This window comes from Halichoerus grypus, chromosome 15, assembly GCF_964656455.1.
Source record: "Halichoerus grypus chromosome 15, mHalGry1.hap1.1, whole genome shotgun sequence".
NCBI lineage: Eukaryota > Metazoa > Chordata > Mammalia > Carnivora > Phocidae > Halichoerus > Halichoerus grypus.
The window spans coordinates 47,985,923-48,013,903 of record NC_135726.1 but is presented as its reverse complement, the minus strand read 5'-3'; the positions used below and the strand labels follow the sequence as shown (position 1 = coordinate 48,013,903).

The 27,981-nt window shown below is 40.7% G+C and overlaps 1 protein-coding gene and 2 pseudogenes across 1 annotated transcript in view; 2 read left to right on the top strand and 1 right to left on the bottom strand.

Annotated features, from left to right (window-relative positions):
- LOC118537544 (uncharacterized) overlaps window positions 1–27,981 on the top strand; it is an 89,761-nt gene that overhangs the window by 29,238 nt on the left and 32,542 nt on the right. The window lies entirely within an intron of this gene.
- On the top strand, window positions 15,300–16,190 carry LOC118537556 (vomeronasal type-1 receptor 1-like; annotated as a pseudogene).
- On the bottom strand, window positions 24,078–24,750 carry LOC118537559 (NADH-quinone oxidoreductase subunit I-like; annotated as a pseudogene).

Below are 27,981 nucleotides of genomic sequence, written 5' to 3'. Positions count from 1 at the left end.
AATACTTAAGGATAAAAAAATCAACAAAAATCTTAGAAGAAAATTGAACAGACTTTATGTACAATTTCGTAATGGGCAGGATCCTTTAACTAAGATAAGGAATCTCAAGTCCATGTAATAAAATATTAATATATTGGGCAATATAAAAATCATATGGCAGGGGCGCCTATGTGGCTCAGTTAGTTAGGCGTCCAGCTCTTGATTTTGGCTCAGGTCATGATCTTGGGGTTGTGAGATCGAGCTCCGCATCAGGCTCCATGCTGGATGTGGAGCCTGCTTGGGATTCTCTCTGCCCCTCCCCCCAACTTGCTCTTGCTCTCTCTCTCTCTCTAAAAAAAAAATCATATGGCAGATGATGTCATAAACAAGACAATGGGCAAAATTATAGCATACAAGGCAGATGAAAGATAGTTATGCAAATAAAAGAACAATAATCAAATAGAAGATTGGGCAAAGGATATACACAGACAAATTAAAGAATTGAAAATCCAAGAAGCCAATAAACATGAAAAGATGTTTTGCCTTTAGTATCCAGGGAAATGGAACTTAAAGCAACAACGAAACATCATTGTATGACCATTCACTGGCAAAAGCAAAAATGACATAAAGCTAATGCTAATGGGAATGCTGGGAAAAAGATCCTTTCACATCTTGCTGGTGGCAATGTGTACCGTTACAGAAATTTTGGAAATCAATCTGGCATTACATATTGAAATAAAAAATACACATACCAGGGGCGCCTGGCTGGCTCCGTTGGAGCATGTGACTTTTGATCTTGGTTTCATGAGTTCAAGCCCCATGTTGGGTGTAGAGATTAGTTAAAAATAAAATCTTAAAAAAAAAAAAATCTTAAAGAAAATCTTAAAAACACACACACAGGGGCCCCTGGGTGGCTCAGTCAGTTGAGCATCCAGCTCTTGATTTTGGCTCGGGTCATGATCTCAGGGTCGTAAGATCAAGCCACCCATTGGGCACCATGCTCAGTGTGGAGTCTGCTTGGGATTGTCTCTCTCCCTCTCCGCCCCACTTGTGCTCTCTCTCAAATAAATAAATAAAATTTTAAAATACTCATACCCTTCAATCCAGAAATATTCTTTGAGTCTACTCTTTGGAAATAAAAGTATCACTACATAATGATGCACATGTGAGGTTTTCCTTATATTGGAGTTGGTAAAAGTAGGAAACTTACACCAATCATGATTCCCACTAGTAAATGGTTGAAAAAATTGTGGTACATGAAGTTTATCTATCTACTATGTAGATGAATAGAAGAATGAGTTACATACAAGCCAAACTTGATATATAACCATTATGTAGTGTTGTGAGGATATCAACATCAAAAGATAGATATGTAAAACAAGGACAAAATGTGTGTGTGTGTGTGTGTGTGTGTGTGTGTGTGTGTGTGTATGGTGGGTATGTATAGAGATAATCAAGCACATGGTGGTAGAAAAATCCCAGCATAAGATATAAAGAACAGGACCTAGAATTATGCCTCTTATTTATACTTGTCACAGGTTATCACAGGTCTCTGAGGTGGAGGAGTTAGGTCTGATATAAGAAATTACGGGGGCACCTGGGTGGCTCAGTCGGTTAAGCATCTGACTCTTGGTTTCAGCTCAAGTCGTGATCTCAGGGTTGCAAGATCGAACCCTGCGTTGAGTTCTTTGCTAGGAGGGGAGTCAGCTTGAGATTCTCTCTCCCTCTTCCTTTGCCCCCCCCCCCCCACCATGCTTGGGAATGAGCTCTCTGGCTCTCAAATAAAGAAATAAATCTTTAAAAAAGAAACTATGTATAGTCTTCATATTTAGTTACTTATGAATAGGCACAGTAAATTATTTAGTGGACTCATGACCAATATATCAGAAAATATTGCACAGTGAAAAAAATATAGCAAAGTAAAACGTTAGGGTTTTTTTGTTTTTTGTTTTTAATAGAAGCATAACATACAGAAGAATGCAGTCTTGATAAATGCACAGCTTGATGAGTTTCTAAAGTGAACACACCCAGGTAACCATCACCAGGCAAGGAATAGAATATTAAGAGGATCCTGTGAATCCTCTCAGTGAATCATTGAATCTGGGGGTGGTGACCTTAGGGACCTCTGATATAGCTGGTGTCAGAATTGGGATTTGTTGTACCCCTGACTCACTGAAATTTGGCAGGAGTGGTTTTGGGAAAACGAAATGAAGATGAAGGGGTGCATATAATGAACCTTTGGTGCCTGGGTGATTGTGGAGTCATCCATGGTATGAAACAGTGCTGAGCTGTAGTCTCCTGAGAGAAGTAAAAGTTACTGATGGAATATGAAAATAATACAGTTGACTCTTGAACAACGGGGGCTTGAACTGAGCGTGTCCGCTTCCACGCAAATTTTTTCTATAAATACAGTACAGTGCTGTAAATGTCGTTTTTCTCCTTGTGATTTTCTTTCTTTTTTTTTTTTTTAATTTTTTAAATTTATTCATGAGAGACACAGAGAGAGAGAGAGAGAGGCAGAGGGAGAAGCAGGCTCCCAAGGAGCAGGGAGCCCGATGTGGGACTCGATCCCAGGACCCTGGGATCATGACCTGAGCCGAAGGCAGACGCCCAACCATCTGAGCCACCCAGGCGCCCTCCTTATGATTTTCTTAATACCATTTTCTTTTCTCTAACTTACTTTATTGCATATATTATATAATTTAGTATATAATACATAAAACATAAAATGTGTCTTAATCAACTTTATGTTATCAGTAAGGCTTCTCGTCAACAGTAGGCTATTAGTAGTTAAATTTTGGGGGAGTCAATAGTTGTACACAAATTTTGACTGTGGGGGGGTGGGGGTCGGTGCCCCTGACCCCTGAGTTCTTCAAGGGTCACCTGTGGATCACCTCCAGGACACTTGGCTCACTGGATGCCCAGCTGCTTTCGGCATTACTGGCTTAAAGTGAGGGGGAGAAAACGCAGCCTGAGTGATGCTTCTAGTTTTTGTTTTCTCCTCCAGGAGGAGGGGAAAGGGCCCCCAAATCCCCTTTCTCCTTCCCCACTTGAATTCCAGCCAGGATTTCCCCCGGAAAGTTGTACTATTAACCTCGTAAATGCTAAATTTACTGCTAGAGGTTTGAGTAAATTTTCAATTTACTCAAAAAGGGGGGTGGGATATTTTATTTTATTTATTTATTTTTAAAGATTTTTTATTTATTTAACAGAGAGAGACACAGCGAGATAGGGAACACAAGCAGGGGGAGTGGGAGAGGGAGAAGCAGGCTTCCCGCGGAGCAGGGAGCCTGATGCCGGGCTCGATCCCAGGACCCTGGGACCATGACCCGAGCCGAAGGCAGACGCTTAACGACTGAGCCACTCAGGCGCCCCGTGGATGGGGGATATTTTAATTGCTTTGCATCTTGTTACTCTCGCATATGGATGTATGGTCAAAATATAAAATGTTAAATGCTTGGGGCGCCTGGGTGGTGAAGTCGGTTAAGCGTCAGACTCTTGGTTTTGGCTCGGGTCCTGATCTCAGGGTAGTGAGATGGAGCCCCGTGTGGGGCTCTGCCCTGAGCGTGGAGTCTGCTTAGGATTCTCTTTCCCTCTGCCCCTTCCCCCAAATCAATCGATCTATCTATCTATCTTTAAAAAATGTTAAATGCTTTTAATTTCATAAACGCTGGAGGGATCATCCTTATAGAAAAAGCTGCAAAGAAAAAGTGTTAGCGGGACATGATTTCCTTGCTTTTTGCCACTGGTGGGTGGCTTAGAATGAAATTTTTTTAGTATTGGAAACAGAACAAGTGTCCATAGCTGATGACTTTTTCCTATGATTTTTGTCTGTCGGAGTCTCAGGAAAAAAGGAGACAGCATAAAAAAGAAGGGCATTTTCCTGTTGAGAGATACTTTTGCAGTTGTAAGGAGCAGTGTTCAGTTTGCAGATGAGCTCTTCAAGCCCTATATCTGACAATCCTTAGAGGCTGAGGATTTCCTGGCCTGAGGTACACTGTTTGAGTGGATCAATCTGGACTCTAAGTGTGACAAGATAAAAAGGACCTTTACTTGTCCCTTGCGCTTGGAACATGGCTCTCTGGCCCTGCAGTGTCTTTGCTGAAAGAAAAATTTGCTGGCTTTTTAAAAATTCTGAATGAACAGATCCTAAATGCCTGGTCCTGATTCTAAGGGAAAACCTAATCTGAGCTGTGTTGAACTGGGAGATATAGGCTCAATAAATAGAACTCAGACTCTGGGGGCGCCTGGGTGGCTCAGTGGGTTAAGCACCTGCCTTCAGCTCAGGTCATGATCCCAGGTCCTGGGATCGAGCCCCGCATTGGGCTCCCTGCTCAGCAGGGAGTCTGCTTCTCCCTCTGCCTCTCCCCACTGCTCCCCCAGCTCCCTTTGCTCCCTCTACTCCCCCCACTCTCCCTGCTCCCCCTGCTTGTGTGCTCTCTCTCTCAAATAAATTAAAAAAAAATCTTAAAAAAAATAACTCAGACTCTGGGCCTGTCACAGATGTAGGCATCCCTTGGTGGGGTGTGACAACGTTGTGCATACTGGCTGGACCATCTGGGTCACCTACAGGTGCCCACAGGAAAGGGCTTATTCTCTGATAGGACAATCTAAAATTGAGCTCCTAGTCAGCTCTGTATTTCTGATGCAGACTAACTGCCCTCCTAACTTGTGATTCCTGTCCTAATGTTGCAGGTTGGAGGAGGACATCACCAGAACCGTGAACCCCTCCACCCACCCCTGACAGATCAGACTCTTGCCCGCTCTTTTGGGGGAAGGTCTCATTTCTCTTGACTCGTGTTCACCTTTTTGGATTAGTTTCAGTTTGCAGCCACGGACTGCTAGCCTGACTCTAGCTCCCTCCCCTTTCTCCCAGGACATGTACCTTCAGAAAGCAGCGTGATTTTATTCAATGCAGCTATCCCAGAAAGGGATCAATCCTTTGAGACTACTGACTGGGTAAGGGATCAGGATGAAAGGGGTAGGAGATTATGTAAGCTACTTTGAAATATTTGAAAATTCAGGATTCCACCCTGACCAATTTCTAAACATAATGCGTCTCAAGAAGGAAGCCACTTGAGTTTCCTTGTTGATTCTAGCGGTAGACTTTTGCCCCCGGGGTAAAGTCTGAGTTCTCAGTCTGTTTCTGAGTCTAGATTGGTAAATAACCCAAGGTAGAAAGTCACTATGGATGCTCAGGGGCAATTTGCTATGCCCCTAGAGAATTTCCAGATCCCACCAGCTGTCCTCAAGGACCTTCCCCCCAAGGATACTTTGTCTCCTACATACCTGGATACCATGGGAAATTCAACTCTGGTTTTCTGGGGGTTGGAGTATAGTTATTTAGCCTCCTACTTGGCCTAGTTTTGTAATTCAGCAAATGTCTTAAGTAGGATATCAATTTTTTGAAGCTCCTCAACTCTCCAGTTGACCCCTCCCATGCTCCCACAACTTCCAAAAGCTCTGCGGGTTTCTCTGTGGCTCAGCCTGGATACACCATCTTTGGACCATACCGAGTTTGCAAATGACTCCGGAGAGACCTGAGGATCCTCAGCATTTGTCCAAAGGATTCTTCCTTCTCTGGGATTTTATCTCCTTAATCTTTGTTGCTTCCATGGCCCTCTGATAACCTTTGAAATATGGTTGTAGTAATTGATCTGGCTTTTCTAGTTGTTCTGAGTAGAAGCACTGGTTTGCTTCAGACAACTCCATCTTATCCAGACATGAAAGTCTTTTTCTGTTTTTCTGCGTAAGTCAACTTCATTACAGTATAATCCACAGACAAGAAAATGCACCATTATAAGCGCATTGACCGTTATAAGGTCAATGAATTTTGCCAGATGTATACATCTATGTAACCATCACTATGGTCAAGATAGAAAACATTTCCACCATCCCAAAATGTTCTGTCATGTTCCTTTGTGGTCAATTACACCTCCTTCCCCAGCTATGGGCAACTAGGCAACCACTGACCTGCTTTCTGTCACTATAGATTAATTTTGACTTTTCTAGAATTTCATATAAATGGAATCATACAATATGTACTCTCTTGTCCCTGGTTGTTCAGCAAAATGGTTTTTTGAAATTTCTTGTAATTGTATCAGTTGTCCATTCTTGAGCAGAATTCCATTCAATCCTATCATTGTTCGTTGCTGAACAGTTCTACGAATATACCATAATTTGTTTATCTAGTCACTGAGTTGTTTCTAACTTTGGCTGCTATGAATAAAGCTGCTATGAACATCATGCATAAGTCTTTGTGTAGAAGTATTTTTCATTTCTCTCGGATAAATATGTAGAACTGAAGTTGTTGAGTCGTATGGTAAGTATATGTTGAGCTTTAAAAGAAACTGCTGAAACTGTCCTCCAAAGTGGGTGTTAACATTTCACATCTGCCAGCAATACAAGAGAGGTCCAGTGTTTCATGATCTTCAGTCTTCGATTTTAACAATTTGAGTACTTATATAGTGGTATCTTACTGTGGTTTTGTGTTTCCCTGATGTCTGATGATGTTGAACATGTTTTCTTTTTTTTTTTAAGATTTTTATTTTTTTGTATTTATTTATTTGAGAGAGAGAGAGAGAGAGAGAGAGAGAGAGAGAGTATGAGTGGGGGGAGGGGCAGAGGGAGGAGCAGACTCCCTGCTGAGCAGGGAGCCTGACTCAGGGCTCTATCCCAGGACCCCGGGATCATGACCTGAGCCGAAGGCAGATGCCCAACTGACTGAGCCACCCAGGCGCCCCATGTTGAACATTTTTTCAAGTGTGCATTGACCATTTATATATCTTTTTTGGGAAGTGACTGATATCTCACTCATTTTAAGATGGAGTTGTTTGTATTCTTCTTATAGATTTCAAGAGTTGTTTATATATTCTGGATACAAGTTAGATATAGTGCTGTAAATATTTCCTTCCAGCCCATGGTTTGCCTTTTTATGTACTTAATTGTAAATTTTGAAGATCAAAAGCCTTTAATGTTGATGAAGTCCAGTTTTTTCTTTTATGGTTTGTACTTTTTGTGTTCTATTTAAGAATTCTGCACCTACTTTGGGGAAATAAATATTTTCTTCTGGTGCATTATACTTTTAACTTTTATATTTAGTTCTATGATCAAATTTGAGTTAATATTTGTGTATGCTGTAAGGTATGGGTCCAGGTGCTCTTTCTCTCTCTCTCTTTTTTGCATATAGATGTTGAATTGTTCTGTAAGTCTTTATATGAATTTTTAGAATGAATTTCTTATGTATAGCTAATGGTTGTGTCTTGCCGTTTTATTTTTTTCAATTTTATTTATTTAAGTAATCTCTATACCCCATGTGGGCCTCAAACTCATGACCCCAAGATCAAGAGTTGCATGCCTCTCTGACTGAGGCAGCCAGGCACCCCGGGTCTTGCCTTTTTATCCAGCCTACTATTCTCTCCCTTTTAGTTGAAGTATTTATACCATTTATAATGTGATTATTCATATCATTGAGTTTAAATCTACCTTTTTTGATATCTTCTCTCTACTTTCACCCTCTGTAGCTTATTTTTTCTCCTTTTTGTTTTTGGGTTAATTGAGGGGTTTTTTTGTTTGTTTTTAGTATTGTTATCTCTGTTATTGGCTTATAGCTATATATCTTATTTTATTGTTGTTGCTCTAGGGTGTACAATAGACAACTTATCAGTCTACCATCAAGTAATATTGGACCACTTCACATGTAATATAATAACAATATATTTCCATTCTTCCACTCATTCTTTATGCAATTGACATAGATTTTATTTCTACCTATGTTATAAACCTCATAACATATTATTACATTTTTTAAAAAATAATATTTTAAGGGTGCCTGGGTGGCTCAGTTGGTTAAGCATCTGCCTTCAGCTCAGATCATGATCCCAGAGTCCTGGGATTGAACCCTGAGTTGGGCTCCCTCCTCAGCAGGGAGTCTGCTTCTCCCTCTCACTCTCCCTCTGTGCTCTCTCTCTCTCTCAAATAAATAAATAAAATCTTTTTAAAAAAATAAAATAAAAATAATGTTTAAGAAATCAACAATAAAAAAATCCCTTTTGCATTTACCTGTGTATTTCCCATTTGGAGCACACATTATTCATTTGTGTAAATCTAGGTTTCCATCTGATACCACTTTTCTTCCATTTGAAGAACTTCCTTTAACTTTTCTTCCAGTAAAGCTCTATTGGTGATAAATTCTCTGTTTTTGTTCATCAGAGAAAGTCTTTATTTTTATTCTTATTTTTTTGGAAAGTCTTTATTTTAAATTCCCTTGAAAGAGAAATTTTATTTGGGTATAAAATTCTAGGTTGACAGTTTTTTTCCCCCTTTCAGCTCTGTAAAAATATACTTCAACTGTCTTAGGGTCTGTGTAATTTCTGATAAGAAATCATTAATGTTTCTTATTTTTGTTCCTGTTCTTTTTTTAATGATTTTCTTTATTTATTTGAGAGAGAGAGTGAGAGCATGAGTTGGGGAGCCCGATGTGGGGCTCGATCCCAGGACCCCAAGATCATGACCTGAACTGAAGGCAGACACTTAACCGACTGAGCCACCCAGTCCTCCCTGTTCCTCTTCTTCTAACGTGTATTTTTCTTTGGCTGCTTTTAAGACTTTATGTTTAACTAGTTTTCAGGAGTTCAGTTTTTATGAAGTGTGTTTCTTGGATCTGTGAGTTTATAGTTTTCACCAAACTTAGGAATTTATTATCTATTATTCCTTCCAAAATATGTATTTCACCCCCCCCTTTTTAAAAAAGATTTTATTGGGCGCCTGGGTGGCTCAGTCGTTAAGCGTCTGCCTTCGGCTCAGGTCATGATCCCAGGGTCCTGGGATCGAGTCCCACATCGGGCTCCCTTCTCGGCAGGAAGCCTGCTTCTCCCTCTCCCACTCCCCCTGCTTGTGTTCCTGCTCTCGCTCTCTCTGTCTGTCAAATAAATAAATAAAATCTTTAAAAAAAAATAAAAAATAAAAAAATAAAAAATAAAAAAGATTTTATTTATTCATTTGAGAGAGACAGCATGAGCTGGGGAGAGGGGCAAAGGGAGAGGGACAAGCAGACTCCCTGCTGAGCAGGGAGCCCAATACAGGGCTCGAGCCCAAGACCCCAAGATCATGACCTGAGCTGAAGGTAGACACTTAACTGACTGAGCCACCCAGGTACCCCATATTTCCTCCTTTTCTCTGATGATTTTAATTATGTGTATATTAACCTGTTTAATATTATCTCATACACAAATGAAGCTCTATTACCTTTAAAAATTCACTCTTTTGCTTCATTTTGGTAGTTTTTACTGAAAATTCTTCTAGTTTACTGACCTCTTCTGTGTGTAATCCATTGTTAGTTCCATATAGTTACTAAACAAACAAACAAAATACACAAATGGGTCCGTTTTATTGGCTTTTTTCCTCCTGTTTAGGGGCATATTTTTCTGGTTTATTGGCATACCTAATAACTTTTAATTGAATGATGGACATTGTCAATTTTACTTCTTCTGATATACAGTTAATTTACTTGTGGTTCAGTTTGATTCTCTCAAAGCTTACTACATTCAAGCTTTGTTAACTGGGTTTAGAATAACCTTCTTTGTAGAGATATTTAGTCCAACCAGTAAGGCATGGTCCCTCTGGTGCCTCCACTGAATGCCCAAAGTGATTAGTGAGGACTCTCCTTTCTGGCTGGTCATAACTTGAATACCTTCCAGCTTTGAATGAGCTCTGGGAACTGTTTAGTTCATAGTTACCTGTCTTTTATAGGTACGACCTTATGGAGTTTCACCCTATATGTGTACAACATAGTATTCAGCAAAGACTCAGGGGGGACCCGTGCAGATTTCTGAGGCTCTTTTTCTGCATAGCTCCCTATTCTCTCTTGTTGCCTCTCGAGCCTATTACATACATATTCTTAGTTTTCTTTTTTAAAAAAGATTTTATTTGAGAGAGAGAGAGAGAGAGTGATCAAGAGTGAGAGAGAGTGAGAGAGAGCATGAGTGGGGGGGGGGGAGAAGGACAAGCAGACCCCCTGCCCAGCAGGGAGCCCAAGGCGGGGCTCGATCCCAGGGTCCTGGGATCATAACCTGAGCTGCAGGCAGATGCTTAACCGACTAAGCCACCCAGGCACCCCACATATTCTTAGTTTTTTGTCATGTCAATTTATCCCAATATTTCTTTTTTTCTCTCTGTAGTGTGATTTATTGGTCAGTCTTTTGTAATCCTAGTATCCTTAATTCTCTTCTTATTTCATTACTCTGACCTGGAAAAACCTCAGCATTAATTGAATCTAGTGTCCGTTTTCCCTGTGGCTACACTATGGCAATTTTGTGCAGCTGAATACACAACTTGGTAGATTGGTGTCAGCATAAATATTTCATTGGAAATAACCTGAATTCCTCCTATGATTCTTTCTAGTAGATCCCTTCTACTTCATCTTTCAACTCTTTCTACCATTATCTGCCACTGGGCTTTCAAATATTCTCAATTATCCTCAGATCTTTATGCTTCTTCCTTTCTTTTATGATATGCTTCTCTCCTGCATCATAGAGAGGTTGAAGTTATCTGTTGAGGAATCTCTGTGTTTCCTTCCATAATTCAGAATGGTCCTCATGTTACACCCATTCTTTTTTTTAAGTTTTATTTATTTAAGTAATCTCTACACCCCACTGGGGCTTGAACTCATGACCCTAAGATGAAGACTCACAGGCCCCTCTGACTGAGCCAGCCAGGTGCCCCATACCCATTCTTTTTTCCTAAGCTTATGTTAAGTGGGTGATGTATTCCTCTTTAAGACTAAGATTAATTTTTTTGTTAATGCATGGATCCTGTGTTTCTCCTCCTCCTCCTGCTTCTTCTTTTTACCTAGTAATGGACTTTGATCTAATTAATATTAAATATGTCTTTGCTGTAATCCAACAAATCCTGATCTACCAGCTCTTACCCATCAGTATTTAAACTCTCTCTCTTCCCCAGGAAGTTCTGGTTACTGTTTTACAGTTACATTTATTGATAGAGTGATCTGTACTCTCCTCCACTTCCTCACTCCCATACACCGAGTGCATAGTAAATTGTCGTTCCATCACACAGCCCCGTCTCATTTATTTTATCTTTTATAATGGGTCTCTGTCAATACCTGCTGCCTTGTTTATTTATTTATTTATTTATTTATTTAATTTTCATGTATTTATTTTAAATACTCTCTACACCCAAGGTGGAGCTCAAACTCAACAACCCTAAGATCAGGTGTCACACACTCTTCCGATTGAGCCCGCCAGGTGCCCTTCTTCTGTCTTGTTTAGATATCCCCCAAACTCCTTCCTTGGAAGGCCTCTTGTTTTCCTGACCAAATCTATGATAGGTGGAAGTCATTCAAGCCTGTGGGATCTACAAATTATCTTCTAGGAAATATACCCCTCAGAGGTTTTCAGAAGATAGGCAGAGTCATGTGTTATTCTCCAAGCCCTCACTGTTTAGACCTCACAATTATTTGACTTCATCCCTGTAGGGAATGCAGAAAAAATGTTTTCTTCCAGTTCCCTCTGACAGCATCTTGGGATATTCTCTTGAAACACTCATAATTAACTTGGATAATTAGTATGCTGAGAAAAAAAATGTTTAGAGATTTTTTTCTTGGAGGCACTGTCATTGATGCTAGAAATAACATAATAATCACAACTCTAAAGAGATGAGGTCAGTATAACCAAGCCTATAACTGAGGGCTCAGCTTTTCCCTCCCACGGCAAATCTGGTAAACATTGGGTCTACCATCTTCTAACAAAAGTTACTCAGGTGAGTGGAGTTTTAGTTGAGATTTAGAAACTGGGAGAGAAAAGGGGTGAATATTCAGAGATGGGAAACTACACAATGTCTGGACAATAATACCTTTTCATGAGAACACACAAGAATCCGTGGTAGAGCCCGCCTGGGAAGGGATGTTCTCTAATCATTTGGAGATTCTCTTCCTCTTGCCCACTTCCCTACAGTGTCTCCTTGATTCTTTCCCTGCATTAGTTCTGTCCCAATTTTTACCTCTGTTCTTTGATTAAACCTTAGTCTGAGATTCCTTAAGTGTGGGATCAAGGTGAATTAAATGTATATAGAGAAAATTATAGGCCTGGTTCATAGAATGTCTTAAATAAATATTAATGTCTTCTGTTTCCACTGGACCTTATCTGGACGAGACTGAATTTGGGAAATTTATTTATATGGGAGAGTGCTATGTGTGTGTGTCACTGTGTGCACTGCATGAAAAATTTTAACACATTGTCTGCATCTTAATTAGATTGGTGCACTAAGAAATTATATCTTATTGTAGATTCTGATCTTCTAATAAAAATAATACACCTTGGAATACATGACAGACCCAATTATGAAGAAGGCATTCTTACCAGTGAGTATCTTATAGCTGGGTTCTCATTTCCAATAGCATGCTTGGGTCCAAAACCAGAATTCTGAGATGTGGTATTGGTCTTAGAATCAGACATGTGATGTGGATCCTGCCTTCTGCTCTGTGTTCCAGGGACATAAAAATCCTAAAAGCAAATATGACAGATCGGGGCTGTGGCTAACACAGGGTCAGTGCTCACAGGGGCTTAAAGATTTGGTGAAATCTCACTGAACCTTGGGGTACATGGACTTTAGGGAGCCATCTTCACATTTTTTTGCTCAAGCATAGAACCCATACAGAATTCATCATCAGCCACAGTATTCTGTAGGTCAGCTGCACCTCGGCTGCTATTTCTATCTGCATGTGTATCTGGTTCCTGCTCTTTCCAATGACATTTTTTTTGCCCTGAAATTTATTTGTCTGTTAAGATTTGATTTGACAATCCAACTTTATACTTTCCAAATCATTCACCAATTATTCTGGTCCCTCATACCGAACAACTATTTCCTAATTTGTTGAGTTTTCTACTTATAATTTTTTCTGGACACTTCGTCCTGACCCATTGATATGTTTGACTGTTCTTCAGTTGTACCCACACTTTAATTGCTGTAATAAGTTCTAGGAAATCAGGTAGGCAATCCATTGTTATTATTATTTTAAAAAAATGAATCAGTTTCTGTATGTTTGAAAATATTGGCAATAAATTGTTGGGGAAAATTACTTGGATTTTCTTGTACAATTATAGCTAAATTTTGAGACAAATTGCCCAGTTCCCCCCAAAATTGTCTTGCTATTTTGACTGATATTGAATTGAATCTACACATTTGAGGAAGTTTCAAGAATTGAATCTACACATTTGGGGAAGTTTCAAATCTTGATGTGTTATATCTTCCCATCCAAGAACATGGAATGAGTTCCACTCCTTCAAGACTTTTTTGTGCTATTTAATTTTTTTTTACTTTTATATTTCTAGCACATTACTGATCTAGTTTGGTTCGAAGGTTTGAAAAGTGTTTATGCATAATATATTTTAAATTTTTGCATATTTGTGTAACATTTGAGCAAATTACTCTTATTACTTCTTTTTTTTTTTTTTTTTAAAGATTTTATTTATTTATTTGAGAGAGAGAGAATGAGAGACAGAGAGCATGAGAGGGAGGAGGGTCAGAGGGAGAAGTAGACTCCCTGCTGAGCAGGGAGCCTGATGCGGGACTCGATCCCGGGACTCCAGGATCATGACCTGAGCCGAAGGCAGTCGCTTAACCAACTGAGCCACCCAGGCGTCCCTACTCTTATTACTTCTAAAATATTTCAGCATATTCTTCAAAAGTTACACATAAAAATGATCTAATTTTCAAAGAGGGATAACTTTTTCCTGCCATTTTATTGACTGAATCAGAAAAATAATGAATAATTGTGTGCCTGAGATCATGTTAGTCTTTTTTCCCCGTGAAATGAGATTGTTTCTAATATTCATTGTCATGTTAATCGTGGGTAGTCTTGGAATATATCTTTGTTAATGTTGTATTATTATTAAGATATAAATACTGCTCATTCAGTTTAGGTCCTTGATTCAAGAGTTATATTTAAAAATTACATTGGGGGCGCCTGCGTGGCTCAGTCCTTAAGCGTCTGCCTTTGGCTTGGGTCATGATCCTAGGATTCTGGGATTGAGCCCCGCATCGGGCTCTCTGCTCCATGGGAAGCCTGCTTCTCCCTCTCCCACTCCTCTGCCTGTGTTCCCTCTCTCGCTGTGTCTCTCTCTGTCAAATAAATAAATAAAATCTTTAAAAAATAAAAATAAATAAATAAAAATTACATTGGTTTATAGAAAGATAACATTTGACTAAGAGTATTTGATAGGATCCAGTGCAACATAAGATACTTGAATACCTATCTCTCAGATAGGTTAAGCATTTACATAAACAAAACCAAACAAATGCTCAAATCAAGCAAGAACATGCAGTTTCAAATAACACAATTAGTGAGCTTAATGCACTGTTTTTTAAAAAGATTTTATTTACTTATTTGACAGAGAGAGAGAGAGCACAAGCAGGGGGAGCAGGAGAGGGAGAGGGGGAAGCAGACTCCCCGTGGAGCAGGGAGCTGGATGGGGGACTGGATCCCAGGACCCTGGGATCATGACCTGAGCTGAAGGCAGACGCTTAGCCAACGGAGCCACCCAGGTGCCCCTTACTGCACGATTTTTAACTATTAAGTAGAGAATATGCATTCTATGTTAAGAAGTCTGTCAATGTAAAGGACATATTGAAATAACTTTTGGCATGAAAATAATGACTCCATTCATTATTTGTTTATTCATGTAATAGATATTAACTGACTGCCTACTAGTAACAGATTGTTCTAGACCCTGGATATGGACTGCAAACAGGTAGACAAGACCCCCTGCTTTCATGGCTCTCATAGTTCTGTTGGAGGAAACTGTCTTCCTTTGATAGAAATAAGGTAATCCAGGGGCGCCTGGGTGGCTCAGTTGGTTAAGCGACTGCCTTCGGCTCAGGTCATGATCCTGGAGTCCCTGGATCGAGTCCCGCATCGGGCTCCCTGCTCTGCGGGGAGCCTGCTTCTCCCTCTGACCCTCCCCCCTCTCATGTGCTCTCTCTCTCTCTCTCATTCTGTCTCAAATAAATAAATAAATAAAATCTTTAAAAAAAAAAAAAAAAAAAAAAAAAGAAATAAGGTAATCCAATAAGATAATTGCAGTTGTTATAAGTACCACAAGAGATATAGTAGGTGATGAGGAGAAAAAAAACTTTAGGGATGGGATTTTTATGCATGACAAGAGGATAGGTTTCCCAGAAAGGAGTTTTTAAAGAAATTATGGTGAGAACTGTAGTTCACGTGACTTGAAGACACTCATGTGCTCCTTCTCTTTCTCTCCGGGTGCTACGGACCTGTGAAAAATCATACCTCAGTCACCTAGGCAATGATTTCTGCTAACTTGTCAATAGGTATAGTCATCCTTGTTCAGACTGGAATAGGGACTGTGGGTAATGTTTTACTCCTTTGTCATTATGTCTGCTCTCTTTTTAGGAGACATAGATTGAGACCATTAGGGCAAATAATCAACCATCTTTCTTTAGCCAATACTTTGATCCTTCTTTGTGGAGGAATCCCTTTGACAATGGTAGCCTTTGGGTTGAAATATTTCCTACATGATGTCACATGTAAACTTGTCTTTTATTTTCACAGAGTGGCCTGGGGAAATTCTCTTAGCACCACCTGTTTTTTGAGTGGTTTCCAGGCCTTGAGTACTAACCCTATAAACTATAGATGGGCAGAACTCAAATTCAAATCCCCAAAGCATATTAATTCTCCATGTATCCTGAGTCGGATGTTTCATTTGCTGATAAATATCATTGTTTCCATGAGAGTGACTGGACCAAAGAATAGCAGAAATATCAGTGTGAAATCAAATCTTGGGTATTGCCCTCATTTGTTTATTAACACAATTACATAATCAATATGTTTAGTTATTTTCACCTCTATTGATATTATTTGTTTGGGACTCATGATATAGGCCAGTGGATACATGATATTTTTCCTTCACAGGCACCAAGAGCGAGTCTAATACATTCACAGTACTAGGCAATCCTCCCAAATATCCCCAGAGACCAGAGCCACAAAAGCTATCCTGATACTTGTGAGCACTTTTGTTATATTTTATTCCCTCTCTTCTGTTTTTGAAATGTATGCTTATCTTTTTGACAACCAACCGTTGTGGCTTGTGCTTCTGGCATCTTGTTTCCCAACCCTCAGTCCCTTTTTGCTCTTAAAAAGTGACCCTCACATCTCCTGCCTCTGCCGTTCCTGCTGAGGAAGTTGTAGAATTTACCCAACTACTGACAGCCTTGTACAACATTCATTCACCCATTGATCTCCTACTGGGAAGTATATGAAGTATATTCTCTGTACCACTGATGTGTCAGACACAGTGGTGAACAGCAAGGGTATCTGCTCCAATAAAGTCTGTGGGGAATCCAGACATCAAACAAATAATTATATAATTGCAGTCGCACAGATTGGTGCAACGAGGAACTCAGGATCGTATGTTTAAGGACTTTGCATCTGCAGATTTAGGCTACTCCCTGAACAGTTTGGAGGAAGTTTGCCAGCCATCATGGGTGTTTTAGGTAAATGGAGAAATGTGTTTGAACACCATTTGAAGGAAGGAACATAGAACATACAAAGAACTGAAAGAAACCCTGTGTACCTTGTGTGCCAAGAACAAGGGACATCGACATGAGCCAAAGGATGGGATGACCATTTGCCAGGTTTTACAGATTAGGTTAAGGATTTGTACCATGAATCTCAACAGTAGTTTCAGACAATTTAGGGGTTTTGTCAAGGAGAAAGGCGGCATTTAAAAAAAAGTCCAATTTACATAACAATTATGAGCATGGTTTATTGAATTGAGCAAGAGTGAACTTGGGAAGAAGACACAGGAGACTTCTGAAGTCAACCAGATGAGAGAGGATGATGCTTCTGATAAAGATGATGAAAATCAACATGGGGGGGGCGGAGCACATGGACTTGAGAAAAACTTCCTTAGAAAGAAGTGTGCACTGAACTTAGTGATCATTTTACAAATGGTTATTTAAGGCTGGTGTGGACAGTGGCTCACCACTCTCTTAAGACTTGGGCAACTGGATGGATTGTGGTGGTGTTTCTCGATCTTGAGAAATTGGGAAGCTGTCCTTGGGGTGTAGAAATATCACGTATTCTTTTTGGCACGTGGAATGTGTTATGTCTCTAAGGCATCTGCATCATGCATGTGTCTGGTGAAGTATCACATACACATATATATGAGTGGGGGACAGATGGAAGATTTGCTTTGGAAATACACATTTAGCTGTCAACAACATATATTGGTAATAGGGACTTAGGTAGGGTTGAAATAAGAAAGAGCATTTTGAGAGTGGAGAGAATATGCCTGAGAACGTAGTAACAAGTTAGCTTCATTTAAAGATCAGATAGAGGGGCGCCTGGGTGGCTCAGTCATTAAGCGTCTACCTCTGGCTCAGGTCGTGATCCCAGAGTCCTGGGATCGAGCCCTACATCGGGCTCCCTGCTCCGCGAGAAGCCTGCTTCTCCCTCTCCCACTCTCCCTGCTTGTGTTCCCTCTCTCACTGTCTCTCTGTCAAATAAATAAATAAAATCTTAAAAAAAAATAAAGATCAGATAGAGGAGGTAGATCTACACGTCCACTTCATTCACTCATTTATTCATTCATTTTAACAAGAATATTTAATGCTTCCTTACTATATGCCAGTCACTGTTATAGGTGATGCTATATATAGTAATATATAGTAATACATATGATAGGAAAAAATAATGGTCCTTATGGAGTTTACATTCTACCGAGAGTGACAGAAAATGTTAAATAGATACCATAGTATTTCAGCTGCTGCTAAGTGCTCTATTGAAAAGAAATGAGTAGGAGGGGGACAAGGAATGCCCTGGGTAATTCAGTTTTTATTTTATTTTATTTATTCATTTTTTTTTAGAGAGAGAGTGTGTGTGTGCATGCACATGAGTGGGAGTAGGGAGGCAGAGAAGGAGGGAGAGGTAAATGGAGAGAATCTTAAGCAGACGTTCCCCTGAGCATGGAGCTGGACATAGGGCTCGATCTCATGACCCTGAGATCATAACCTGAGCAGAAACCAAGAGTTGGGCGCTCAACCGACTGAGCCACCCGGGCACCCCCTGGGTGATTCGGTTTTAAATAACCTGGTCAGGAGATCCCTTCCTGAGAGTGTGATATTTGAGCAGTATTGAAGGACTTGAGGGAGCAAGTAATACATACAGCCTTTGGCAAGAATATAGAGGGTGGAGGGGATAGGTAGAGGAAAGATTGAGGAAGGACAGTTATTGGTGTGTTGAGGGAATAGTAAGGTGACCAGAGGGGCTGCCGGGAGACTTGGGAATGAGCCTTAGGAGGAGTTGAAAGTGCCAGCTTATATTGAAGTATTGTAGGTAGTGTAACTGTTTTGACTTTTTTGGGAGGCTATTAGATGTTTTTGAACAGAGGAAGGACATGATCCTATTTATTTTTCTGAAAGAATGATGATGATGGTTTTATACTGTGTCAATTCCAAAATCTCCCTTCCCAAATGCTTTCAGGATAGGGTTAGTGGGGGCCATGTTTGTGCCATATTTAGAAGTTGGAAGAGAAGAAGTAGCCATATGCTCTGAAGGGCAGTGGGGGCCCCAGGTGCTGCCACAGCTCCCCACAGTGCTGCTCATCTGCTGACTCACCGGCAGGCATGATGCCCCAGCTCCTGCCAGGTGACCTTGTTCTGCAGGCTTCTGCAGGTCACCCACATTGCAGGAGGTGGAGGTCATGAGACACCAACACAGGTCCCAGTTTGTTTTCACTCTCTCCTATTTCACACCCAGCTTTTATATCCTGACTATGTGGCCTGCCAACCTACAGTGACCTCAGGTCCATCCCATAGACTTCTTTACCAGCTCCCACACTGGTGAAAGGTCTAATGCTTATTAAAAAAATCCTCATATTCCATACCCCTCCCAGTGGTTCTACTTCTCTGATTGAATCCTAACTGAATGGTATTCCTCCTGGGTTCTTGCTCAGGAGATCAAAGGACACTAGAAGGCAAACTGTGATAATCCACGTGTGGTGTGATGGAAGTGGTGAGCATTGTTCAAATTTGCATATATTTTTATGCATTTGTCTTTTTCCTTTTCTGAGGCAATTACAATCCCCAGGCAAACGTGAGTCTTTTTTTTTTTTTTTTGAGATTTTATTTATTTATTTGAGAGAGAGTGAGAGCGAGAGAGATCACAGAGGGAGAAGGAGAAGCAGACTCCCCACTGAGCCCGATGTGGGGCTCGATTCCCGGACCCCAAGATCATGACCTGAGCTGAAGGCAGCCGCTTACCTGACTGAGCCTCACAGGTGCCCCAAACATGAGTCTTTATTGTCTTGTTATTTCTGTGCCAGCTCCCAACACAGATGAGATCTACAAAAATTCCAGGCTCTTGTTTACTCGACCTGATGTCTTTTTTCCCCCCATAAATTTTATAGCAGTATAGCATTCATAAGGAAAGAGGCCCAAATCATAGGTGGGCAGACTGACATTCTCACAATTTATGAATGACTGATGAAACCAAAATCCAGATTAAGAACAGACTAATACCAATATCCTAGGATTGATTTTTATACCGTAGTGAAGTCACCAATCCCAAAGGTAACCCCTGTCCAGATTCCTAACACTGTACATTAGTATGACTCTATTTGAGCTCTGTATAGAGGGAGTCAAGCAGTATGTCCATTGCACCTGAATCCTGTGGCTCAACATTATGATTCTGAAACTTACATATGTTATGGTGTGTAGTTTTAGTTTTTAAGATTTTAAATTTTTAAGTAATCTCTACACCAAATGTAGGGCTCAGACTCAAAGCTCCGAGATCAAGAGCCACATGCTCTATGACTGAGCCAGCCAGGCATCCCTGTAGTTGAAATTCTCTTATTCTTATGTCTTATTCTTCTTGTGTAAATACAAGGCAATTTAATCCTTTTAGTGTACATGTTCATTTGGATTGTTTCCAGGCTTGGCTATTAGAAGAGTGCTGTTAAAAAAAAAAAAAAAAAAAAGAAGAGTGCTGTTATAAATATGTTTGTACATGTCTTTTGGGACATTTATACATGAATTTCTTCTGAGAATATAGTAAAAACTGCTGGATCATTTGGTAGGCATACCTTAGCTTTCATAGACAATACCAAACAGTTTTCCAAAGTGGTTGTACCAATGAATTGATATTTCCACCAGCAGTGTATGAGAATTCTGTTGCTCCGAATATTCCAACATTTGGTATTGTCTATTCTCCCCCCATCTTAGCCATACTGATGAGTGTGTAGTGATACCACACTGTGATTTTAATTTTCATTCCCCTGTGACTACTGAAGGGAAGAATCTTTATGTATGTTTTTTGTCTATTTGGCTGTATTCTTTTGTGAATTCTCTTTCAAAATGTTGCCTTGGGTGCCTGGCTGGCTCAGTCAATGGAGCATATGACTCTTGGTTTTCAGTGTAGAATCTTACACATCATTTATTAGATGTTTTCCTAGATATTTGATGTTTTTGATGCTATTTTAAATGGCATAACTTTTTTTAAAAAGATTTTGTTCCTAAGCAATCTCTGTACCCAATGTGGGGCTTGAACTTACAACCCTGTGAACAAGAGTCACATGCTCCACTGACTGAGCCAGCCAGGCGCCCCTAAATGGCATCACTTTTAAAGTTTCTTTGTTGAAAAAAAAAATTTCTTTGTTGGTAGTATTTAGAAAGTACATAGAAATAAAATCAGCATTGTATTTTGAATTTGAATCCAGCAACATTGCTAAATTATGGTATATTGCTTTAGATTCCATTTTATTTTCTATGTACACCATGATGTCATCTGTGAATAATAACAGGTTTATTTATTTTCATCCAATCTATATGTCTTTTATTCATTTGTCTTGCCTTAAATTCATTGGATAGAACCTCCAACAAAATGGTGAGAATGGGCATACTTGCTTAATTCTGACCTTAGGGGGGAAAGCTTTCAATTTTCACCATTAATTTTAATAATTCATCATTGTGATTGGATGTAGAAATTTTAGATGTTATTGTAAGAATAATGAGGTTTTCTTCTGTTCTCAGTTTGCTAAGAATTCTGTTCTCATTTTTTGAATAAACCCTATTTAGTTGTGATTTTTTTTTATTTTTTCTGATTTATTGGTATTTTGATAAGGAGTTTTGCATCTATGTTTATGAGATGCATTTTGAAATGTCCTTATTAGGTTTGATATCAAAATTACTGGACTTTTACAATGAGTTGCAGAGTGTTTCCTTCTTTCTGTTCTCTGGATGAGTTTGAGTAAGATTAATACTATTTCTTTCTTAAATGTTTAGAATTCCCTGGTGAAGCAATTCAGGCATGGCGTTTTCTTGTGGCAAATATTTAAAATAGTGGTCCAATTTCTTTAATAGTGCTAGGAGAATTCAGACTTTCTATTTCTTCTTGTGTTAATTTTCATAGGTTTTTTTTTTTTTAAAGATTTTATTAATTTATTCATAAGAGACAGAGAGAGAGAGGCAGGCTCCCCACTGAGCAGGGAGCCCGATGCGGGACTTGATCCCAGGACCCTGGGATCATGACCTGAGCCGAAGGCAGACGCTTAACCATCTGAGCCACCCAGGCACCCAATTTTCATAGGTTTTATTTTTCAAGAAAATTGGTCATTGAACTAAGTTGTCAAAGAACTAAGTTGTCAAATATTGAAAAGTTGTTTATTGAATTCTCATTATCTTTAAAAATGTCTGTAGAGGGACGCCTGGGTGGCTCAGTCAGTTAAGCATCTGCCTTCGACTCATGTCATGATCCCAGGGTCCTGGGATCGAGTCCCATGTTGGGCTCCCTGCTCAGCGGGGAGTCTGCTTCTCTCACTCCCTCTGCCCTTCCTCCCTGCTCATGCTCTCTGTCTCTGTCTCTCGGTCTGTCTCTCAAATAAATAAAAAAAATCTTAAAAAAAAGAAACTATGGTCATTTATTCCATTTTTTGATGCATACTTGACAACAGCAGAATCCATATATTTCCTCCTTAATATGAAGAGTGAGTACTGTTATTGTAGGAAGAGTCCTTGGAAATTAATCTGACTTGCAATAGCAATTTGCAAGTGATACATATATATGGCATTGCAAAAAGAGTGATATTATCAAAGAATAAAAGATGCAAATGTGGTGACTCCTATCACATCTCCACCTACTTCACTTGTTTAGCTTGCATTGAAATGGATGGAGTTTGGATAATGACTGTAGTTTATCATTAAATCAATCAGGATTCCTAATTTCTGTGTGTTAGATGATAGCAGGTTAAACTCATATTAGATTCCAGTAGTACAGAGGTCTCAGCTATGTCACCCAAATGAAAGTCATTGCTGCATTTAGCAACTCCTTCTACTCAGAAGCACAGAGTTAGGGGCCTCTGGGTGGCTCAGTCAGTTGAGTGTCCGACTCTTGATTTCAGCTTGGGCCATGATCTCGGGGTAATGGGATCCAGTCCCACCTCAGGCTCTGCACTGGGCAGGGAGTCTGCTTGGGATTCCCCCTCTCTCTCCCTCTGCCCACCTCTAGCCCACCCAGTTCGCTCTCTCTCTCTCTCTTAAAAAAAAAAAGCACAGTGTTTATTTGGTTTTGGTTTCTATACATTTTATTTATTTATTTATTTATTTTTTAAAGGTTTTATTTATTTATTAGAGAGAGAGAGACAGTGAGAGAGGGAACACAAGCAGGGGGATTGGAAGAGGGAGAAGCAGGCTTCCTGCTGAGCAGGGAGCCCAATGCAGGGCTTGATCCCAGGACCCTGGGATCATGACCTGAGCTGAAGGCAGACGCTTAACGACTGAGCCACCCAGGCGCCCCTGGTTTCTGTACATTTTAAAACAAACATACACACCATTTAAATGTGCTGCTCTGACCCATTTTCTGAATGACTTATGAAATAGGCAGTATTGATCGGGTCCCAAAGCTAGAGAAAATTTGGCAAATCTTTTTAAAAAATTTTTTTAAAGATTTTCTTTATAAGTAACTGAATGTGGAGCACAGACTCACAACTCTGAGATCAAGAGCCACGTGCTCCCCTGACAGAGCCAGCCAGGTGCTCCTGGCAAGTCTTTTTTTTTTTTTTTATGAGATGTAAATGACATATAGCATTGTATTAGTTTTAGGTGTATACAACATAATGATTTGATATCTGCATATATTGTGAAATGATTAACCACAATAAATTTTGTTAACATTCATTGCCAAACATAGCTACACATTTTTTTCTTGCAGTAAGAACTTTTAAGATCTACTATCTTAGCCACTTTCAAATATATGTTTTGATCTTATCAAATATATGATATTGTTAACTATAGTCACAGTGCTGTATATTACAATCCCAGGGATTATTTATTTTATAACTTTTGAAGTTTGTACCTTTTGACTCCCTTCACTCATTCCACTCACCCCCCATACCCCACCTCTGGCAATCCCAATCTCTGTTTCTATGAGTTTGGTTTTTCTTTTTCATTGAGATAAATTGACATTATATATATACAATAACATTACTGTTTTCTTTTAAGATTCCGCATATAAGTGAGATCATAAAATATTTGTCTTTCTCTGACTTATTTCACCAAGCATGAGGACCTCATGGTCCATCTCTGTTGTTGCAAATGGCAAGTTTTCTTCTTTTTTATGGCTGAATAATATTCGTGTGTGTGTGTGTGTGTGTGTAATTTTCTTTGTTCATCCACTGATAGACACTTAGGTTGCTTCCATGTCTTTTTTTTTTTTTAAGATTTTATTTATTTGACAGAGAGAGACACAGCGAGAGAGGGAACACAAGCAGGGGGAGTGGGAGAGGGAGAAGCAGGCTTCCCGCCCAGCAGGGAGCCCGATGCGGGGCTCGATCCCAGGACCCTGGGATCATGACCTGAGCCGAAGGCAGACGCTCAACGACTGAGCCACCCAGGCGCCCCTGCTTCCAGTAAGTAATGCTGCAGTAAGCATGGGGGTGCGGATAGCTTTTTGAGATTGTGATTGTGTTTCCTTCAGATAAACACCCAGAAGTGGAATTATGGAATCATATGGATTTTGCAAGTCTTTTTTTGGGGGGGGGGAGGGCAGAGCTTTTTTATTGGGCCGCAGGGGCTGCAGGCCAGCCGGGCGGGGGGCGTCAGCGGTAGAGGTAGTCGGCCTGGATGGTGGCGGCGATCTCGGCCTCCCACTTGTCCCCGTTGCTGAGCAGCTTCTCCTTGTCGTACAGGAGCTCCTCGTGCGTCTCGGTGGAGAACTCGAAGTTGGGGCCCTCACGACGGCGTCCACGGGGCAGGCCTCCTGGCAGAAGCCGCAGTAGATGCTCTTGGTCATGGCGATGTCGTAGCGGGTGGTCCGGCGGCTGCCATCCGCCCGCGCGCGGCTCGGCCTCGGTGGTGATGGCCGGGGCGGGGCAGACAGCCTCACAAGGCTTAGAGGCGATGCAGCGCTCCGCTCCCGATGGGTACCGGCGCAGCGCATGCTCTCCCCGAAACCAAGGGCTCAGTGGGCCCTTCTCGAATGGGTAGTTGATGGTGGCAGGCTCCCGGAACAGGTAGCTCAGGGTCATGCCCAGGCCTCGGATGAGCTCAGTCCACAGCAGGGTCTGAGCCGCCCTGTCGGTCACCGCCTTCGTGTCCATCGAGGGTTCCCGCATGTTCACGAACTTGTGGGTCGCTGCCACTGTGCTGCTGTGGAGGCTCGGGCCAGTGGGATGCCCAGCACGTGCAGCCTGGGCCAGGGCCCGAAGTTGGTAGAGTCAGGCAGCGCATCTTGAAGCGCTCTCGCTCCTTCCCTTGCTCGGATTTTGCAAATCTTAACTGAACAGTAGTGCTGCTATTTGGGCCTTAAAATACAGAAAATGTAAGGATATTTAAAGTATCTATGTTGTATCGGTTTGATGTGTGGAGACCGTATAAACCTCAATAACTGAACATAATAAAAAAAAAAGAAGAAGAATCATAGGGCATAGGGCATATCCCTGTGGTTGTGGAGTAAATCCATGCCATCATAAGTACATAAGTATCATAATTTTGAGAACTACTTGGCCCTAGTTGAAACTAAATGTCAGGGACCTTAAAATTTCTTTAAAAAGCTGTCTATAATCACTGTTTCCGGATGTCACTTCCTTAGTTTCTCTTCAAACTCTTATATTTATTTATTTTTTTTAGTAATCTCTACACCCCAACATGGGGCTCAAACTCACAAACCCGAGACCAGGAGTCGCATGCTCCTCTGACTGACCCAGCCAGGTGCCTTCTTTAAGCTCTTATAATTGAGCCTTCATCCTCACTGCAGTAAAATTGCTCTTTTTTTTTAAGTAATCTCTACGTTGAAAGTAGGGCTTGAACTCACGACCCCAAAATAAATAGTTGCGGGCTCCACTGACTGAGCCAGCCAGATACCCCCTAAGATTGCTCTTAATAAGTCATTAATGACTGCTGTTTGCACATACTTTTCTCAAATCTCAGTCCCCATATTATTTACAATCTAAGCAGAATGACAATGGGCAACTCTTTTATTCTTTTTTAAATATGACCTGTTTTATTTATTTATTTGTTTGTTTATTTTTAAGTAGGCTCCACGTCCAATATGGGGCTCAAACTCATGACCCTGAGATCAAGAGTTGCATACTCCACTGACTGAGCCAGCCAGATGCCCCTCTTTTATTATTGATGTACTTCATTCTCTTAGTTTCTGAACCACCACATTCTTTTCTGCCCCACATTCTTTGCTGCCCATTTCTTTTGAGCTAGATCTCTTAATTTTGTAGTACACCAGGGATTGTTCCTAGTTCTTCTCCTCTTCTCTACCTTCATATTCTTTTTTTTTTTTTTTTTTTAAGATTTTATTTATTTATTTGAGAGGGAGAGAGAGAGAAAGCAAGAGCACAAGAGCAGGGGGAAGGAGAAGCAAACTCCCCACTGAGCAGGGAGCCTGATGCAGGGCTTGATCCCAGGACCCTGGGATTATGACCTGAGCTGAAGGCAGATGCTTAACTGACTGAGCCACCCAGGTGCCCCCATATTCTTTTTTTTTTTTTAAGATTTATTTATTTATTTGAGAGAGAGAGAGAATGTGAGCATGGGGAGGGGCAAAGGGAGAGAATGTCAGGCAGACCCCTGCTGAGTGCAGAGCCCAATGTGGGGCTTGACCTCACAACCCCTGAGATCACTACCTGAGCAGAAACCAAGAGTTGGACACCCAGCCGACTGAGCCACCCAGGCGCCCCCACCTTAATGTTATTTTTATGTATACACATCTGGTTATTTGGCTTTAAACAAAAACAAAAACAACAGCTTTGGAGGCCGAGAGTGAAAATGGCGGCCTCCCAATCTCTGCTCCAGAGGAGCCGAGAACCTGGGGCCCCACTCCTCAGTGCGCCCGCAGAGGAAAGCAGTCAATCACTCCCGTCTCCCCGGTCTCCGGCCGCACTCCGTGCTCACCTGAACTGACTGAGCGTTTCTATCTCTGGCACCCGACCCCGTTTGGAGTCTCCAAACCCAGCAGATCCCTGCGGTGCGCTCCTACGCCGCTCCTCCTGGGGCGGTGGGGGAGGGGGGGAGGAAAAAAAACCCTGAGAAATAAGAAACTAAAACAAAACTAAGAACTTTCAACAGATTTGCAGCCAGCGGGCGCCTGGGTGGCTCAGTCGTTAAGCGTCTGCCTTCAGCTCAGGTCATGATCCCAGAGTCCTGGGATCGAGTCCCACATCAGGCTCCCTGCTCGGCGGGAAGCCTGCTTCTCCCTCTCCCACTCCCCCTGCTTGTGTTCCTGCTCTCGCTATCTCTCTCTCTGTCAAATAAATAAATAAAATCTTAAAAAAAAAAAAAAAAAAAGATTTGCAGCCAGCAACTTTAATGGGGCAAGTAACATGAGTCACAGACCACAGCCTCATTTCAAATGAAAAATGCCAAAGTACACCCTCTGCCTCAATCCTGTGTCAAATGCCTGTGTCCAAAAAAAGGAGGGAAGGAAGGAAGGACGTAAGAGGAAAGAAAGATCTCCTCCAAATCTCTCAAAATGAACAACTGCAAGCAGCCATTAAAGTTAATTAGAACCAAGTGTCAGAAACAGAACTTTGAAGATTTCACTGATGTTTACTCTAAAACCCACTTTCCCCCAAAGCTTCCATGGGCTTCTTTATTTGGTTTTATTTGTAGGACTTGTGCTTACAGCAGCAGATGTGGGAGTAAAAATGAAATCAGAAGGACTTTGGTATTCTGGAGTAAATTTCTCTCCACTGCATTAGCGAGAGAGAACAGATTGTAGCTGGGATAAGAGCAGTGCAAATAATTTTAAGTGTGCAGTCGCACACAGCATCGATTTAAATGACCTGGTAACTCGGCACCATCCCAGGCAATTATTCCCTAAGCGGGATTTATGTTGTGTGTTGTCAAAAAGCAGTCCAAACCTTGGACACATATATGTTTAGATATATGTTTGGAAGTTGCTCTTCTCAATTGGAAAAGATCTTTGGATTACTTTGTTATAAAAATCAGAAAGGCCATTTTCTGTATTTTTTCTTTTAAATTTAATAACCCTCGGAGGAATAGTTCACTTTTTTCCAGTCATTTAAATATTTTTGAAGATGCACGTGCAGATTTATTTGAAAAGTATCTTCTAACAAGGATAGCATTTATCATTAAAAATATATGAATGAAATTAAAAAAAAAAACCAAATCCAAGTCACTCCATCTATATGTAAATGACTTTTAATAATGCCTGCAATAATCTTTCTCTTTATCTTAACACTTATATTCATTGGATATTTGCTGGGATTTCTAATATGAATGTATCTAAAAATGGACAGTTTTCTTTCTACTGGCCCCATCCATTCTCTTTCTCCTGTATCTCAGGAAATGCCCCAGGCTCCCATAAATTTCTTCAATAAATCCTTAGAAATCAGTCCGATTACCTCTTGTGTTGGTAATTGCCGACATAAGGGATTGCTTAAAGGATTGCTGATGAGAATTTGACAAAGGGATAATATACAAATATGTGGCAGCTTAAGGCAA